This window comes from Mandrillus leucophaeus, unplaced genomic scaffold (genome assembly GCF_000951045.1).
Source record: "Mandrillus leucophaeus isolate KB7577 unplaced genomic scaffold, Mleu.le_1.0 Scaffold465, whole genome shotgun sequence".
Classification (NCBI taxonomy): Eukaryota; Metazoa; Chordata; class Mammalia; order Primates; family Cercopithecidae; genus Mandrillus; species Mandrillus leucophaeus.
The window spans coordinates 1,360,670-1,374,680 of NW_012104976.1; the positions used below are offsets into that span (position 1 = coordinate 1,360,670).

Sequence of the window (14,011 nt, forward strand, 5' to 3'; positions counted from 1 at the left end):
GATGGTTATAGGTGATGGTAGATATGATAGATGTGATGATGTTGGACCTTATTTGACCATGGCTGGCTATCCACCAAAGGGCATCAAATAAATAAGCATAAAGCCTCTTGCTCCTAACCTACTGTGCTGGGACCAGGCGCAGCCCACTAGTGTATTCTCCTTGTAGAGTCTGGAGGAACCCAGCCTCTATCCCTGCTTCATCAGAAACTGGAGGCTTATTTTCTATTGGCTATTTACTCTCAAGACTTAGAAATAGGGACCTATATTGACCCAATTGTTATTTAGATTACTGAGTAAAAGTATAATAATTCTTTAATAATTCTGGGGACTGAAGCTTTCTGGAGTCAGCATTCACTGGTCCAGTGCAAAGTAACTGCTTTTTTATCCTACTATTGCACTTGAGAGGCAACTTGAAATTTCCTTTCCATCACTCAGTCACTTTTCAAGGGGAAATAGGAATAATCAGAATTTTAAGATATTCTGTATGCAGTATACATACATTTTAAATAATATTTATTAAAAGACATGGAGTTACTTTTGCTTATCATGCAACTTGTTACTGAATTTTTCTTTCTTTTTTGTCTGTGTTGAAAAGAAAAAGGTGGAAGAAAAAGACTTATGTAGGCTTCCTATTAAAAGGCACCTGGACTGAATAGAAGATTCCCTTTTATTTTATTTTTTTCTACTTGCAAAGCCAAGAGTCAGAGCCATGGAATCAGAGAATTCAAGTTTCTTTATAGTTCAAGCAGAGTGAAGCAGGGAATGGACAGAAATAGGTCATATTGTGATTGCAAAACTAGGACAATGAGGAGTTTCTTGGAGGGCTCAAGCTCTGATGGATTCTTATTTTGGGGCAGAGCATTTCAGAAAATTCAGAAGCCAAGAGATATAGTATATGGCAGCCTTTAAAATATTTTAAAAACACTTACTAGTCTGCATATTCTTTTCTTGTAAAAAGAAGTTAAAAGATCTGTTTTCTTTAATCACTTGTCAAGACGGTGGCTTTCTCCAGGATTATAAGACAGTGTGTTAAATGTATCTCTCCCATTACTTGTAGTCCTTGAATGATTTTCAGACATCATTGACTCCACACATGTTTAAAACAGGGAGTCAGTAGCAGTAACCCTTTCAGTAGCTGAAAGCTCCGGGTCCCAACCACTGGGTCTGCCAATAAGTAGCCATTTGGCGGTGACTCTGAGGAAGTCACTTAACCCAAGAGAGTTCTCACCAATAAAACAAGGGGGCTAGCTGGCCTCTTTAACTTGTAAAATGAGTATGGCATTCTCACTTTGGAGTGCGGTTTCAAGGTAATCTTGGAATTCTTGGATTATTGCTCTTGGTCTAAACAGTTACAGAAAGATGGAGAGAGAAGAGGTAGCAATTTCCATGAGTCCTTGTGTCTACCTTTCTTTTTCTCTTTCCAACAAGAAGATAGGGTGGTGCCCATGGAGGCTATGATTTTCAGTCTTGCAGACAGCTCTGGGAGTTGCTTGGGCCCCAGTTCCCATCTTGTTCTTGCTCTTAGTCCATTTAGGATTTGAATATCTTTCTCATTCCTTTTTCTTCTCAGTTCTGCCTGGATATTGAGTGCTTTTGACTCCCATACCTCACCCACTCTTGCCCTCCTGCTTCCAAATGCAACTCCCTACCTCCTGTCAACTCCTCCACTCTGAACACAAAACCATACTTAACTAGTTGCCAGATTATTTGATTAAAGCAGTAGAAGCTAGGATGACAAATGATGCTATACTTCAGGGATATTTGCATTTTTAACATCTGGTCCTCCTGAAAGGGATCCCCAGTTGGTGAAATATGTAGAGGAGATAAGAATAACTGAAATGCTTTTGTTCTGTACAAAAGGCTTCTTGTTGATCATTGAGTTTTGTGTAATCATCGTACAAGGCAAATTAACTAAGTAGTGATATCCTCTGGGTATTTTGTTTTACAGCTGAACATCAGGGGTGAATCAGAAATTGTTCAGGGTTATCTGCCTAGACAGTAACAGAGAAAGAACTTGCACTCAAGTCTTTCCATCTAATGCTCTGGCTTCTGTAAGAGCCACCACTTCACAAGTGCCACCTCACAAGACACAAGCCATGTGTATAGGGGACATAATGACTTTAGAAGTTGACCACTAAGTTAAATGTAATTCAAATCTATGTGCCCCCAGGTTTGCAGCCATAAAACATCTATTACCACCTTTTTGACTTTCCCCATATTTAGAAAATGGATTCAGTGAAGACAGAGGTGATGAATTGTGTGGCATAGAGAAGTGGGGGTATTCTAAACTGTGACTTCAGCTATTGTCCACCTGGGGAGGGAGGTGGGGTGACGTGACAGTGAGGACAGTTCAGTGGGGTAAAGCACTAGGCCACCATCGACTTTGAGGCTCTAAAAGACTGTTTACATTACCAGATTATAAATAATTGCTTAAAAACCTTCAAACAATAAAGAAGAATATGAAATAAAATATAAAATCTTTCACTATTCTAATCCCTCTTCTTTTGAGTTATTTTTGAGTGTGTACTCATCCAGACCTTTTTTTTTTCAATACCATACAAAAATTGGTGCTATAGTTTCTGCATGCCTCTTTTGCTAGGTACTACATGTGGGGGTGCTATGGTCCACTCCAAACCTCATGTTGAAATTTGATCCTAATGTTGGAGGTGAGGCTTAATAGGAAACCTTTGGGTCATGGGGGCAGATCACTCTTGAAAAGATTAATGCCCTCCCTCGAGATGAGTAAGGGCTTGCTCTGTTTTTTTTCTAGGGGAGCTGGCTGTTAAAAAGAGCTTGGCACCTCCCCTTTTGCTCTCTTGCTTCCTCTCCTGCCGTGTGTTCTCTGCACACGCTGGCTCCCCTTCCCTTTCCATAGTGAGTAGAAGCAGCCTGAGGCCCTCACCTGATACAGATGCCAGCATCATGCTTCTTGTACAGCCTGCAAAACACTGAGCCAAATGAACTTCTTTCCTTTATCAAGTACCCAGTCTCAAGTAGGCTGTAAATTAAGTTTATATTCCCCTAGTTATGTGGAATATGTACATCTTTTTATATAATTTTTTTTTCCCTTTGTGAAGACACACTACTGTGAAGGGGTAGTTCCTATCCTTGTCCTAATTTTTTTTAAGCTATTTGTGTTCCACTTAGTTTTTATTTAATAAGAGCTCTTTATTTATTAGGGACATTAGCTCTTTGTTATGTATGTTGAAAAGGCTTTTTCCTAGTTTGTCTTTTAATTTTGTTTGCAGTATGTGTGTCTGCTCAGAGCGTTTTATTTTATATGTATCCAAATCTGTTAATATTTTTCTTTATGGCTTCTCTAAGGAAGACTTCTCCTCTGCCAGGATTATAGAAATATTATCAAATATTTTTCTTGTACTTTCAGAGAGGTTTATTTGCTTTTGTTTATTTATTTGTTTTAGTGTATTAATTCCTGAATTTTGTGTGACTCCAGGTAGACTTCTAATTTTGCTGTGAAGTTCCAAGAGTTAACAATTAGTTTAGGAGAGAAAATAAGATATAAAATTTAGTGAGAAAACCAAGTAAACTCCTGGTGATGTTTTTCTGATCTGGTGACCCATTCAGGGAGGAATTGGTGACCCAAACTATCCACCTGGCACAGGCATCCCCTGCAGCACTTTTCCCAAGCTCTTAGAAGCTGTAAAGTAGAGCATGCCCCTGTTTTAAATTCATCAAGGTGTGTTTCAGGCCCAATTCACCAGAGTGTGATGGTTCATGAGAGATAATGAATCAGTCATTTGAACAGGTTCCTCAGTAGATGGTGCAGGAGAACAGCCCTGATGAACAAGAAGATCCTTACAAGAAGCATCCTGAGATGAAGGGGGTTTGTCAGAGTGCAGGAAAGCCCCACAAGAAGGCTGGATTTTGGAATTTACATTTCATTTAACCCACCAGTAAGCAGATTCACGTGTTGGCAATGCAGAATGGGAAGCAGCAGAATAAGTGGTAAATGTATTCAAATAATATGAGTGTCAAACTGACTTAGGGAACACACATACATACTTAGCTTGGAGGATTGCTTGTAGAAGTAATGAGGTCAGGAAAAGATGCATGGAGAAGAAATTCATCCTAAGCAAGTCTTTCTTAGAAAACAAACAAACAGATCTTAGATTCTTAGGTTAGGAGGATGATTGTCTGCAAGGCAGCTGAAAAGAATCACTTGTGATCTTTTTCATCTATTTTGAGATGACTGAAAATAACTTTATATCCATGAAAGGGAACAGAAAGGGATATCAGGATGTGAAGGATGTGGTCCTCCCAAAGGTCAGAGGGGAAATTGTTGAGGGAACCTTGGGCTTAGCCTACTCCCTGAGCCATGCTATGCCTCTGTCAGAGGGGAGCAGCCGCACAGAAATGCCTGACATGTCACAAAGGATGCTCAAAAATGTTCTCAAAAGAAATTCCCCAAGATTAAATTTTCACTAAACCAATTATAACTTAAACTAAAATCTACTGAAGAGGAACAAGCCTCTTCAGTATTAATGATTGCCTTCTCTCTCTTGAAGTATAGCTGAAGTAATTTTGTTTGGTGTCTGTAGTAATGGAGGCCACTGTGAACCAGAAACCTGTGCTGTGAGTCCTTGCTCTGGAACCATATGAGCTCCTTGATTTGCCCACATCTTAACCTCTTTGAGCTTCAGTTTCCCCATCTGTAAAAATGAGGAATAATGCCTACTTTAAGGAGTTGCAGTGAAGACAAAGCTAGGTAGTACATTTTAAAATTACTTGAATAATTTGGAAAGTCTTGTACAGATGGCAGAGATTTTAAAACATATTAGTGCTGTAAATGATTGGCAACTTTTTTTGGATTTCTTTCTGATATAGGTCAAGTTTTTCTGAGAGGAGTAAAATTTTTACCTTGACTCATTGTGCCTTGAAGCATTTGGCTTTGTAATTGGCATTGTAAATACATTTTAAAGAAATAGGACATGAAAAGAGAAATTTGAATTGCATTTTTCATACGGTAAAGGGTGGTGTGGTGAGTCAAGTTTTCTAGGGCAAACATGACATTGCCACTGTTTATCCCGTGTCCAGTTAACAAGGTGCCGTGCACGGAGAAAACACTAAGCAGAGACTTGCTGCTCATCACAGGGAACTGAACTGTTCTCCAAATTTAACTGCAATACACAGAGTTGGGGTATAAATGTCTCTGTTAGAATCTCAAAGTGCTTCTGTGTTTCTTCGGCACCTGCTCAAATTAAAATACTGGAATTCCAGATTGGATATCAAAAAGTCTCCCCACTCATTTTGGGTAGATGAAGGGCAGGATAGAGGCAGGCATTTGTGCTTTCAGACTTGTACCTTGAGTCCGCATTGTCACCTACCTGCCACAAAGGCCTGTGACTTCTGAATTTTCTCCAGAGCTCACATTTCCAAAAACTGAGCCTTGGAGAACTCAAAAGTAAGGAGATCTTAGCAGGCAGTTCCTGAGGAGGTACTGGTCATTCTCCTCCGCATTCATACATCCATAAAAGTTGTTAAAACCTCAAGCCTGCTGAGTCCTGAGGGTTCAAGGAGTTGCTGAAAGAAAACTGCCCCTGTTAGCTAACTTGTTTTAACCTCAGCTTCTGAAAGTTGGGGGCCAACCTAAATTCTTCCTGCTACGCTTCTGTTGCTGGGCACCTATCTTTCTTTGTTTCTTGTCTGAGACAGTAAACAGAGTTTAATGGTTGCACAAGCACCAGCTCTTTTGTGATAGCCTGGGAGCTTCATGCAAGGAGTTCTGAACAGGTTGCAAAGGAGAAGCTGTTGCTGAGTGCCAAAAAATTTCCCAAAACCAAAAACAAACAAAAAAGCAACAAAAATCCCTCTCTCCAGTTCTAGCTTGTTAGCTTTTTCCAAGCCATTGGGAGCTTGCCTTACCAATCAATGAGTCAGAAACCTTGACAGTTTCTGCAGTAAGAAACTGTCGGGGAAGAATGAAGCTTGCACACTGGGTGATACTAGAGGAAGATTTGACCTGTACTTAATACGCTTCAGCTTTATTTGAACTTGTTTTTCACAGTCATTAGAAATCAGGTAAGCTTTTAAAGTCAAACATTAAAATGACTTGGCATTTTTAAAGTGAAGGTTGCAACACTTAGCATGAGAAGAAAGCTAACAGACAAACACAAAAACAGTTGAAATGTAGTGGAAATAGAACTGAAGGAAAAACATTCCCTTCCTAGAGACCATTTAAGACCTTCAGATGCACTAAACGTCGAAAGATGATGATGTGCCCATCTATGTAAGTCAAAATAAAATTGAGACCTCTTTGAAATATTACAAAACTCCATGTATGTTGAAATTAAAAGAGTGTGTTTCTAGATTTTATGATTGCAGAATTTGGCATTAATCCATGGAAGCTGCCCTATCCCCCTCTCTGCTTTTTTCATGTCCTAACAATTTGTCTGCCTGTTGGAGAATCCAGCAGAGCTATCTGTTGCCCTCTGCCTTTTAACTCTGAGCAAGACATTTTCATTGTCTTGTCCTTGGCTTCCTCAGCGGTACAATGAAAGATAGTTTATCCGTTAAATTTCAGGATGCTTTCAGGAACATGATTTTATAAATAGCTCTGTGAGGTTGGGGAGGAGGAGCAAGGTCAGAGAGTTTAAGTGTTTTGCCCAAGGTCCCAAGACAAACAGAAGTACAACTCAGCTCTTCATGTTCTGAGTGTAGTTCCTTCAGCTGTATTGCATAGATTTTGAGTTTTTAATAAACTCTAAGGGCATTGTGTTGGGTGATGGACAAAAATATGCAAATAAATGGAGTACTTTATTGCTTCATTATTATTTATTTGGGTAAATATTCATTCAAATGTTGCTATTATGCCTTTCAAAATGTGTAATTGTTTTATTTTTTAGAATATTAGCACTTTGGAAGGAAAGGCTTTAAATATCTGATAAACACAACAAATATTGAATAATGTGAAGTATTTTAATGAGTTCCCATTGACTTTAGTTTGCAAATTACGATAATGGAGTAAAGGAAGGGATTTCTTGTTAGGGAAATTGACAGGAGTAAAGGGTGTGTATGTGTGTGTGTGAAGAGAGAGACAGAGAGAGAAAGAAACATACATTTACAGCTTTTCAGATGTTATTGAATGCTATACACAGTTGTTTAAATGTTAAGAAAATAAAACCTGTAATGAAATACTTTATCATGTCAGATAAAATATATAATTAGGAGGGTTGTTTGAGATAAGTTTCAGCCTATCTTTAAAATGTGGTAGATCAAGAATAATTTAACATGATTTAGCACTGCTGTTGCACAGTTAAGTATTATCTGTGGTTGAATAGATAATGAAATGCAGTGCATATAAGGTATGTTTTATTTCTTCTTCTTCTTCCCTCCCCCCCATGAGAGTTTCATGAAAACCTCTCTGAGGTATTAAAAGTCCTTTTCTGATCTGAATAAATATTTTCTCTTCAGGCAGGTCATATATTATAGTTTGTTTAACAAAATAAATGCTTGTGGCAGAAGCACATGAAATGCAGATAATGGTAAAATAGCACTAAACATAGCCCCTCAGGGCAGGTGTGGAGTGTTAGTTTAGCAGTAAACCCCTTCTTATTAAAGTGTCTGTCATGGGCGTTTTGGAAGCAGCTGACCTTCTTTCTTACAAAGTGACTATAAAACCATGTCCTGACTTCTTTTCCTTCATCATGGACTTGGATACTCCAGAACTGAGGTACTAACCTTCTTGTCTTTGGCTCTGTGAATGTCCTAACACAATGTAGTCTAAAGTAAATGAAAAACTGAATTGGAACTCAGATTTTCTTGATTTTTAAATGGAATTTTCTGGTCTATATTCTTGAGACCCACTCATTTAGAAAATTTGCTGACAAAAAATTGTTTTTGCATGTAATCATGGGGATTTATAAGTGGAAAAATAATACATTAAACAATAATACATATAGAAAGTACTAAAGCTGGGATAAATTAACTTGACTAAAGGGCCATAATGTTTTCTTTTTCAGTTTGGGGTTCTGTATCAAACCCTTCTGCTTCTTATCTTTCTGCTCCCCTCAATTATATCTCACACATGTTAGCTACAAGAGCCATCATTTTCCTGAAGCAGCTCTTCTATCATGGTGCTAACCTGATCATTAAAGGAAAATCAGGCAGGGAGGGGGATCCTAAAGTGCCCAAGATTAAAGTTCATGGTCTTCATTTTGACATTTAGGGCTTAAGCTTTGTTCACCCTGTGTATGAGCTTCCTTCAGTCGAACTAAACTGGGTCACTGATTCTTTCTCAGACAGTTCTTGCACTTTCCCACATCTGTGTTTTTACTTCCTCTGCTCCCTCTGGATTTGGGGCCAAAAAGATTCCAGTTAATCATTAGAATTGTTTCTGTCTTCTGTGATCCACCTCAGATGAGAGCATAATAACATGGTGGGTAAGAGCCTAGGCACTGGAATTAAATACACTTAAGTTGGAATTATAGCTCTACCACATATGAATAGGAACATAAGCCAAATACCTTAATTACCAAGCTTGTCCAACCTGCCTTAATTTGTTGTTGTTGTTGTTGTTGTTGTTGTTCTGTTTTGTTTTGTTTTAGGCTTTCAGCAGCTTGAAGACATGGTTTTTGGTTTCTGTCTCTAGTGATAAGCAGAAAAGAGGGCTGAAGAAGGGGCTTTACTGACCCAATCAGAAACAGAAACTAAAAACCCATGACTGTATTCTCTCCCTTGGGCACCCTCAAACCTCAGTTTTACCATCTGTAAAATGGAGATAATGATACCCACCGAGTTCATTGTGAGAATAAAATAAAATAATGTATTTAAGGCATACATGATCACAATATCTGGCACTTGGTAGGCACTTAGTAAGATACTATTTATTGCCTTCTATTCCATAGAGTTCCTCCATTTTCTTGCTCCTACACAGCAATTAGTCCCCGCTTTGTGTCCTCATAGCCCTTTGTTTCCTTGCTTTATAGTATTTGCCATGTTATATTAGTATTTTCCCTCCCTTAATTTCCTTGAAGTTGATCTCTGCTAGGTATTTCATAAATGTTGACTGAATTAAATTGAGTTGCAGGACCAGTGTACTTAACATTGCGGTTTAAGTGATCTCAGCATTAAAAAGTAGAAATTTTAGATAATTGATGGCTCCAAGGTCGTGCTAAGAACCCAAGCACCATATTTTTAAGTATAAAAACTGGAAACCAAGCTGAAAATCAGCAGAACAGAAGGCCAGATACTTATAAGTCCCACCCAAATGACTGGGGAGGAATGAAGAGGTCAAACAGCTGTCTTAAGTCATTCAGCTCCTTTGTAATTCCACATGTGGAATCGTGTTAATGGTATTTGGGCTTCAGCACCATTGGTCTGATCCTTTGTAAAGTTACAAATATTTATTATAATAGTGATTCCTGTGTGTTTCAGATTCTCCTTAAGTCATATTAGTAATTTAATTCTCTGACTTACCCTGGAATCATTGAAATTCTAGTATAAGAGAGTGAAGGATTCAAGTAACGCTGCAGCTGGCCCTGGGACCTGGGACCAAGAGGAAGGTGTAGTAAGTCATCAGTGTCCATCCAGCTGTCTCTCTGCACCTTGCCTTCTTCTCTTCTCTGTATACAAGTGTGTTTTCTTTCAGAATCCCCTTATTTGGTGGAGAATTTAAAGCTGTAAGTCCCGTAACATAATCAAAATTCTCCAGATTCTAGCCTTGATCAAAAACTAGAAAAACCATGAATTTTTTTTATAAACTCTAATTATGTTCAAATTATCATTCTCTCTACTTCTGCCTCATAAATACACGTCTTACCTTAAAAGTATGTTTTTTTTCTCCATGAAAACAGTAGCAAGGTGTTTTTGAAGGAAGGGCAGGATGTTTGGTACTCTCCTCAGTTATATCTCATACACAGGAGCTACAAAGCATTTATACTCTACCTAAAACATCTCTTTAATCATGGTTCTTCCTTGATTCTCCCTCCCCCCAATAAAAGCTAAAAGGGAGAAAAACTTTTGCATTTACTCCTCAGTTTAAATAGATTACAGTTGGTGAGAAAATTGAGGGTGAAAATTGAATTGGTAAGCAATGTAGTTGACCAGGATTCAAGTATTTGCATTTTGCCATGTCTTCTCATTTAAAGTGAGATCATGAAGAAGGGAGAGTAATGACTTAAAGAGGGAGGCCAGGTGCGGTGGCTCACCTTGTAGTCCCAGCACTTTCAGAGGCCGAGGCAGGTGGATTGCTTGAGCCCAGGAGTTTGAGATCAGCCTGGGCAACATGGCAAAACCCTGTGTCTACTAAAAACATGAAAATTAGCCAGGTGTGGTGACTTGCACCTGTGGTCCCAGCTACTCAGGAGGCAGAGGTGGGAGGATCCCTTGAGCCTGGGGGGTCAAGGCTGCAGCCATCCATGATTGCACCATTGTACTCCAGCCTGGGTGAAAGACTGAGACCCTGTCTCAATAAAAAAAGGAGTGTAACATCATTCTATTTGGTAGATCTTTAAAAGTAAGAGTAATGCATTTTTAATTTTAACAAAGTTAAAATTTAATGAAATTATGCCTTATGACTTTTGACAGGTTCCACTTTTATCAGGATCCATTTTATACCTTCTACAAAAAAGCTGATCTATTGCCTAGGGTTTTTCTTCTTTCTTTTTAATTTTAATCATCTGTAGTGGGATTCCAGAAAATGCTGTCAATAAAGAAGTGATTCTGCCCATGAGTTAGGAGGGCACCCCCCACTTCCAAATAATGCCTTTCATTCATATCTAGCTTATCATTCTTTCCCTGGTAGAATATGGAAACATTACCTGGAGGAGAAAAGATAGCTGCCTCAATTATGGAAGATGTCAGTTGAAACAGCCCTAGGCCAGCATGTGTGAAACCTGTTCAGAGTTTCTCTCTTCTGTGGGTGAAGAGCTGACTCAGATAAGAATTGGCCACAATTAAAGTAGGCTTACGTGAGGGAATGTCAGGCTGGAGGGACTGCCCTGCGTGTTCACCACTGATTAGACCCGTGGAAATTCTTATCCAGAAGGGACTGGTGTCACCAGGATCTTGATGAGCTCTGCATATATTACAAAGGAGAAATGCTTACTACATTAAATGTCTGATGATGTCGCCGCGATGTCCGATGATGCCACAGCAGCAACGTTAGACATGAAACCATCTCTGTCCTCTGCTCACTTTGAGCATCTTTGGGAGTTACCTGTAGTCCATTTGTCCCCATCTTATGTGTTACTTCTGTTGGTCTACATGAGAAACCTAAACACTTGTTTAGGAAAAATTATCCCCACCTATCTTTCCCTCCTTAGACACCAAATGTACTCAAAATTCCCAAATGATTTCAAATTGAAGGTTTCGCTCTTTGACTTGTTATTTAGGTTAAGTGGCTTTCTTGACAGACTAGAGTGTTGCAATCGATCAGATGATGGACAGAAGGTGATGTATTGTAATTATTGTGCATGTCCTTGGGTTTAAGTGAGGTAATTGTGTGAAATTATGCAGTCAATAACTACTCCCTCCCACTCTCATTCCAAAAATATTGTGGCTCTGCTGTAAAGCTCAGGTGTTCTGCACCTTATATAAAAAACCTTAAAAGTATCATCCCTAGAGAAGGCATATATATATATATATGTAAAATTTTGAATTGTTTAAAAAAAGAAACATGTAAAATTGACCATCTTAGCCATTTTTAAATGTACAGTTCAGTAATGTTAAGTATATGCACGTTGTTTTTTGCAGTTATAGGTTAGTGGTTTTCAGGTGACCCTAGTCTAGAATCAAGGGGACACAGTGTGTCACATAAATTATGAACATGTTATAAAAGGAAATTGAAAATGAAATTAAAATGGAATCAGTGGAGAAGGAAGAACAAGATACAGTAGGACAGTCATTCTAAAATCAATCCCAAAAGCAAACAGACACAACAAAGTACAAAGTTTCAAAAACATCAGATTGGTATGCGTTGACTCCTATGGATTTTTTTTTTCAGACTTTCAGCCCCTTTAATTAGGTCAGAATGGCAGGCAAGGGGTGGGGAAGGTGATACTTCTTGAGCTCCACTCAGCAACTGGTCAGTTCTCATCCGCTGGCAGCTGGATCTTGCTGGGGTGGAAGCAGTTACATTCCATGATGGGAAGGCCATTGGCCTCTTGGTATTTCACAAGCATCTCAGCTCCATCATGGGCCCACTCTGGCATCCTGTAATCAGGCAGATAGACCACAAAGGTGCTGCCAAGGACCAGAACAATGGAGACGCCAAAGAAGAAGACAACTCGCATGTTCCAGATGTCCAAAACGGGGTCCTTGTCGTAACAATGGGAGTCTGGGTTCTTCTCATAGAAGTTTTAGTCCTCGAGATCTGGGTCCTCCTGCCAGTGTATGGTAAGTTCAGGGGGCTGCTTTCACGCCACAGCAGATGGGCGACCACAGTCCTGGAGAAGCTGGATTCCCAACGGACATGGGTGGCCAGGAGCCTTTGCGTCGCCCCTGCCTCCAAAAGACCGGGAGTGCTCCAACTTAATAGCCCAGCTGCCATGACACATAGTCCTGCAGGGTCTCCAACTCCTATAGACTCTATGTGGATGTTTTTTTTATTTTTATTTATTTATTTTTTTTGAGATGGAGTCTCGCTCTGTCTCCCAGGCTGGAGTGCAGTGGCGCATCTCTGCCATCACGTCCCGGGTTCACTGCAAGCTCCAAGTCCTGGACTCACTGCAAGCTCCACGTCCCGGGTTCACGCCATTCTCCTGCCTCTGCCTCCCGTGTAGCTGGGACTGCAGGTGCCCGCCACCACGCCCCGCTAATTTTGTGATTTTTTTAATAGAGATGGGGTTTCACCGTGTTAGCCAGGATGGTCTTGATCTCCTGACCTCGTGATCCACCCACCTTGGCCTCCCAAAGTGCTGGGATTACAGGCGTGAGCCACTGCGCCCAGCTTCTATGTGGATTTTATAATACAGATGATAAAGATTTGATACCTTTACATGAACTTTAAAGGGCAAAATTACACAAATCTGTGTCATGTTTACTTAGTGGAGAGATCAATATTATGATTGCCTAGAACAGAACTGATTTTTTTTGGCCATTTTTTATAAAACGAAATAACCAGAAGGTATTTGATTAACACAATCAAATAATCTTAAACTATCAGATAATTATTCTTGTTGATCTGGTAGTGAAATGTTGAATCCAAGTAAACTGAAGTAGGAGAAGTAGAGTTGTAGACTGTATGACTTTCATCTAAGATTCTGTGAGAGGACGACAAATAAACATGTTCTTTGTTCTTCCATAAAATCCCTTTTAAAATATAATAGTATTATAACCACTTACTTTTGGTCCAGGGCTTGGGACCTCATTTTATCGTAGCCATCCGCCAGCCTGTGTGACATATACTCAGCCCTCAGAAACATTGTTTTACCTCCCTGGTGGGGCTGCTGCTCTAAATATCCCCTGAAGTTCCTGCCTCTTAACACCCTTGACTCTAGAAACACAAACCCTTAAGTTAGCTTAGATAACATAGAAATGATGTGTAAAATCTGGCAACCTGCTAAGAGCTTATTCTGTGTTAGCTATTTGCTACTGTTTCCCAATTCAACAAATATTTCTTGAATGCCTGGCACTTGAGCTTGCAAAAATATGTGTGAGGCAAAGAGTAGTTGATGCCCAAATTTCTGGTTCAGGACATTTAGTCTAAGTAACTTTTTGCCAGTTTTATCGTTTGTTCTTTCTCCCCAAAACGTAAAAGTAATGGAAGGATGGTATTGTTAAGCCACATATGGCTGGGAGCTAACATTTTTCTTTTTCATCTGGAAAATAGTTCTTTTTTATTTTCTTTTGAGATGGAGTTTCCCTCTCATTGCCCAGGCTGGAGTGCAGTGGTGGGATCTCAGCTTACTGCAACCTCCACCTCCTGAATTCAAGCCATCCTCCTGCCTCAACCTACCGAGTAACTGGGATTACAGCCACCTGCCACCATGCCCCGCCAATTTTTGTATTTTTAGTAGAGACGGGGTTTCACCATGTTGGCCAGGCAGGTCTC

At 39.6% G+C, this 14,011-nt stretch overlaps 1 pseudogene; it reads right to left on the bottom strand.

The window, feature by feature from the left end:
* Nucleotides 1-12,018: 12,018 nt before the first annotated feature.
* On the bottom strand, nucleotides 12,019-12,508 carry LOC105550116 (annotated as a pseudogene).
* Nucleotides 12,509-14,011: the final 1,503 nt, after the last annotated feature.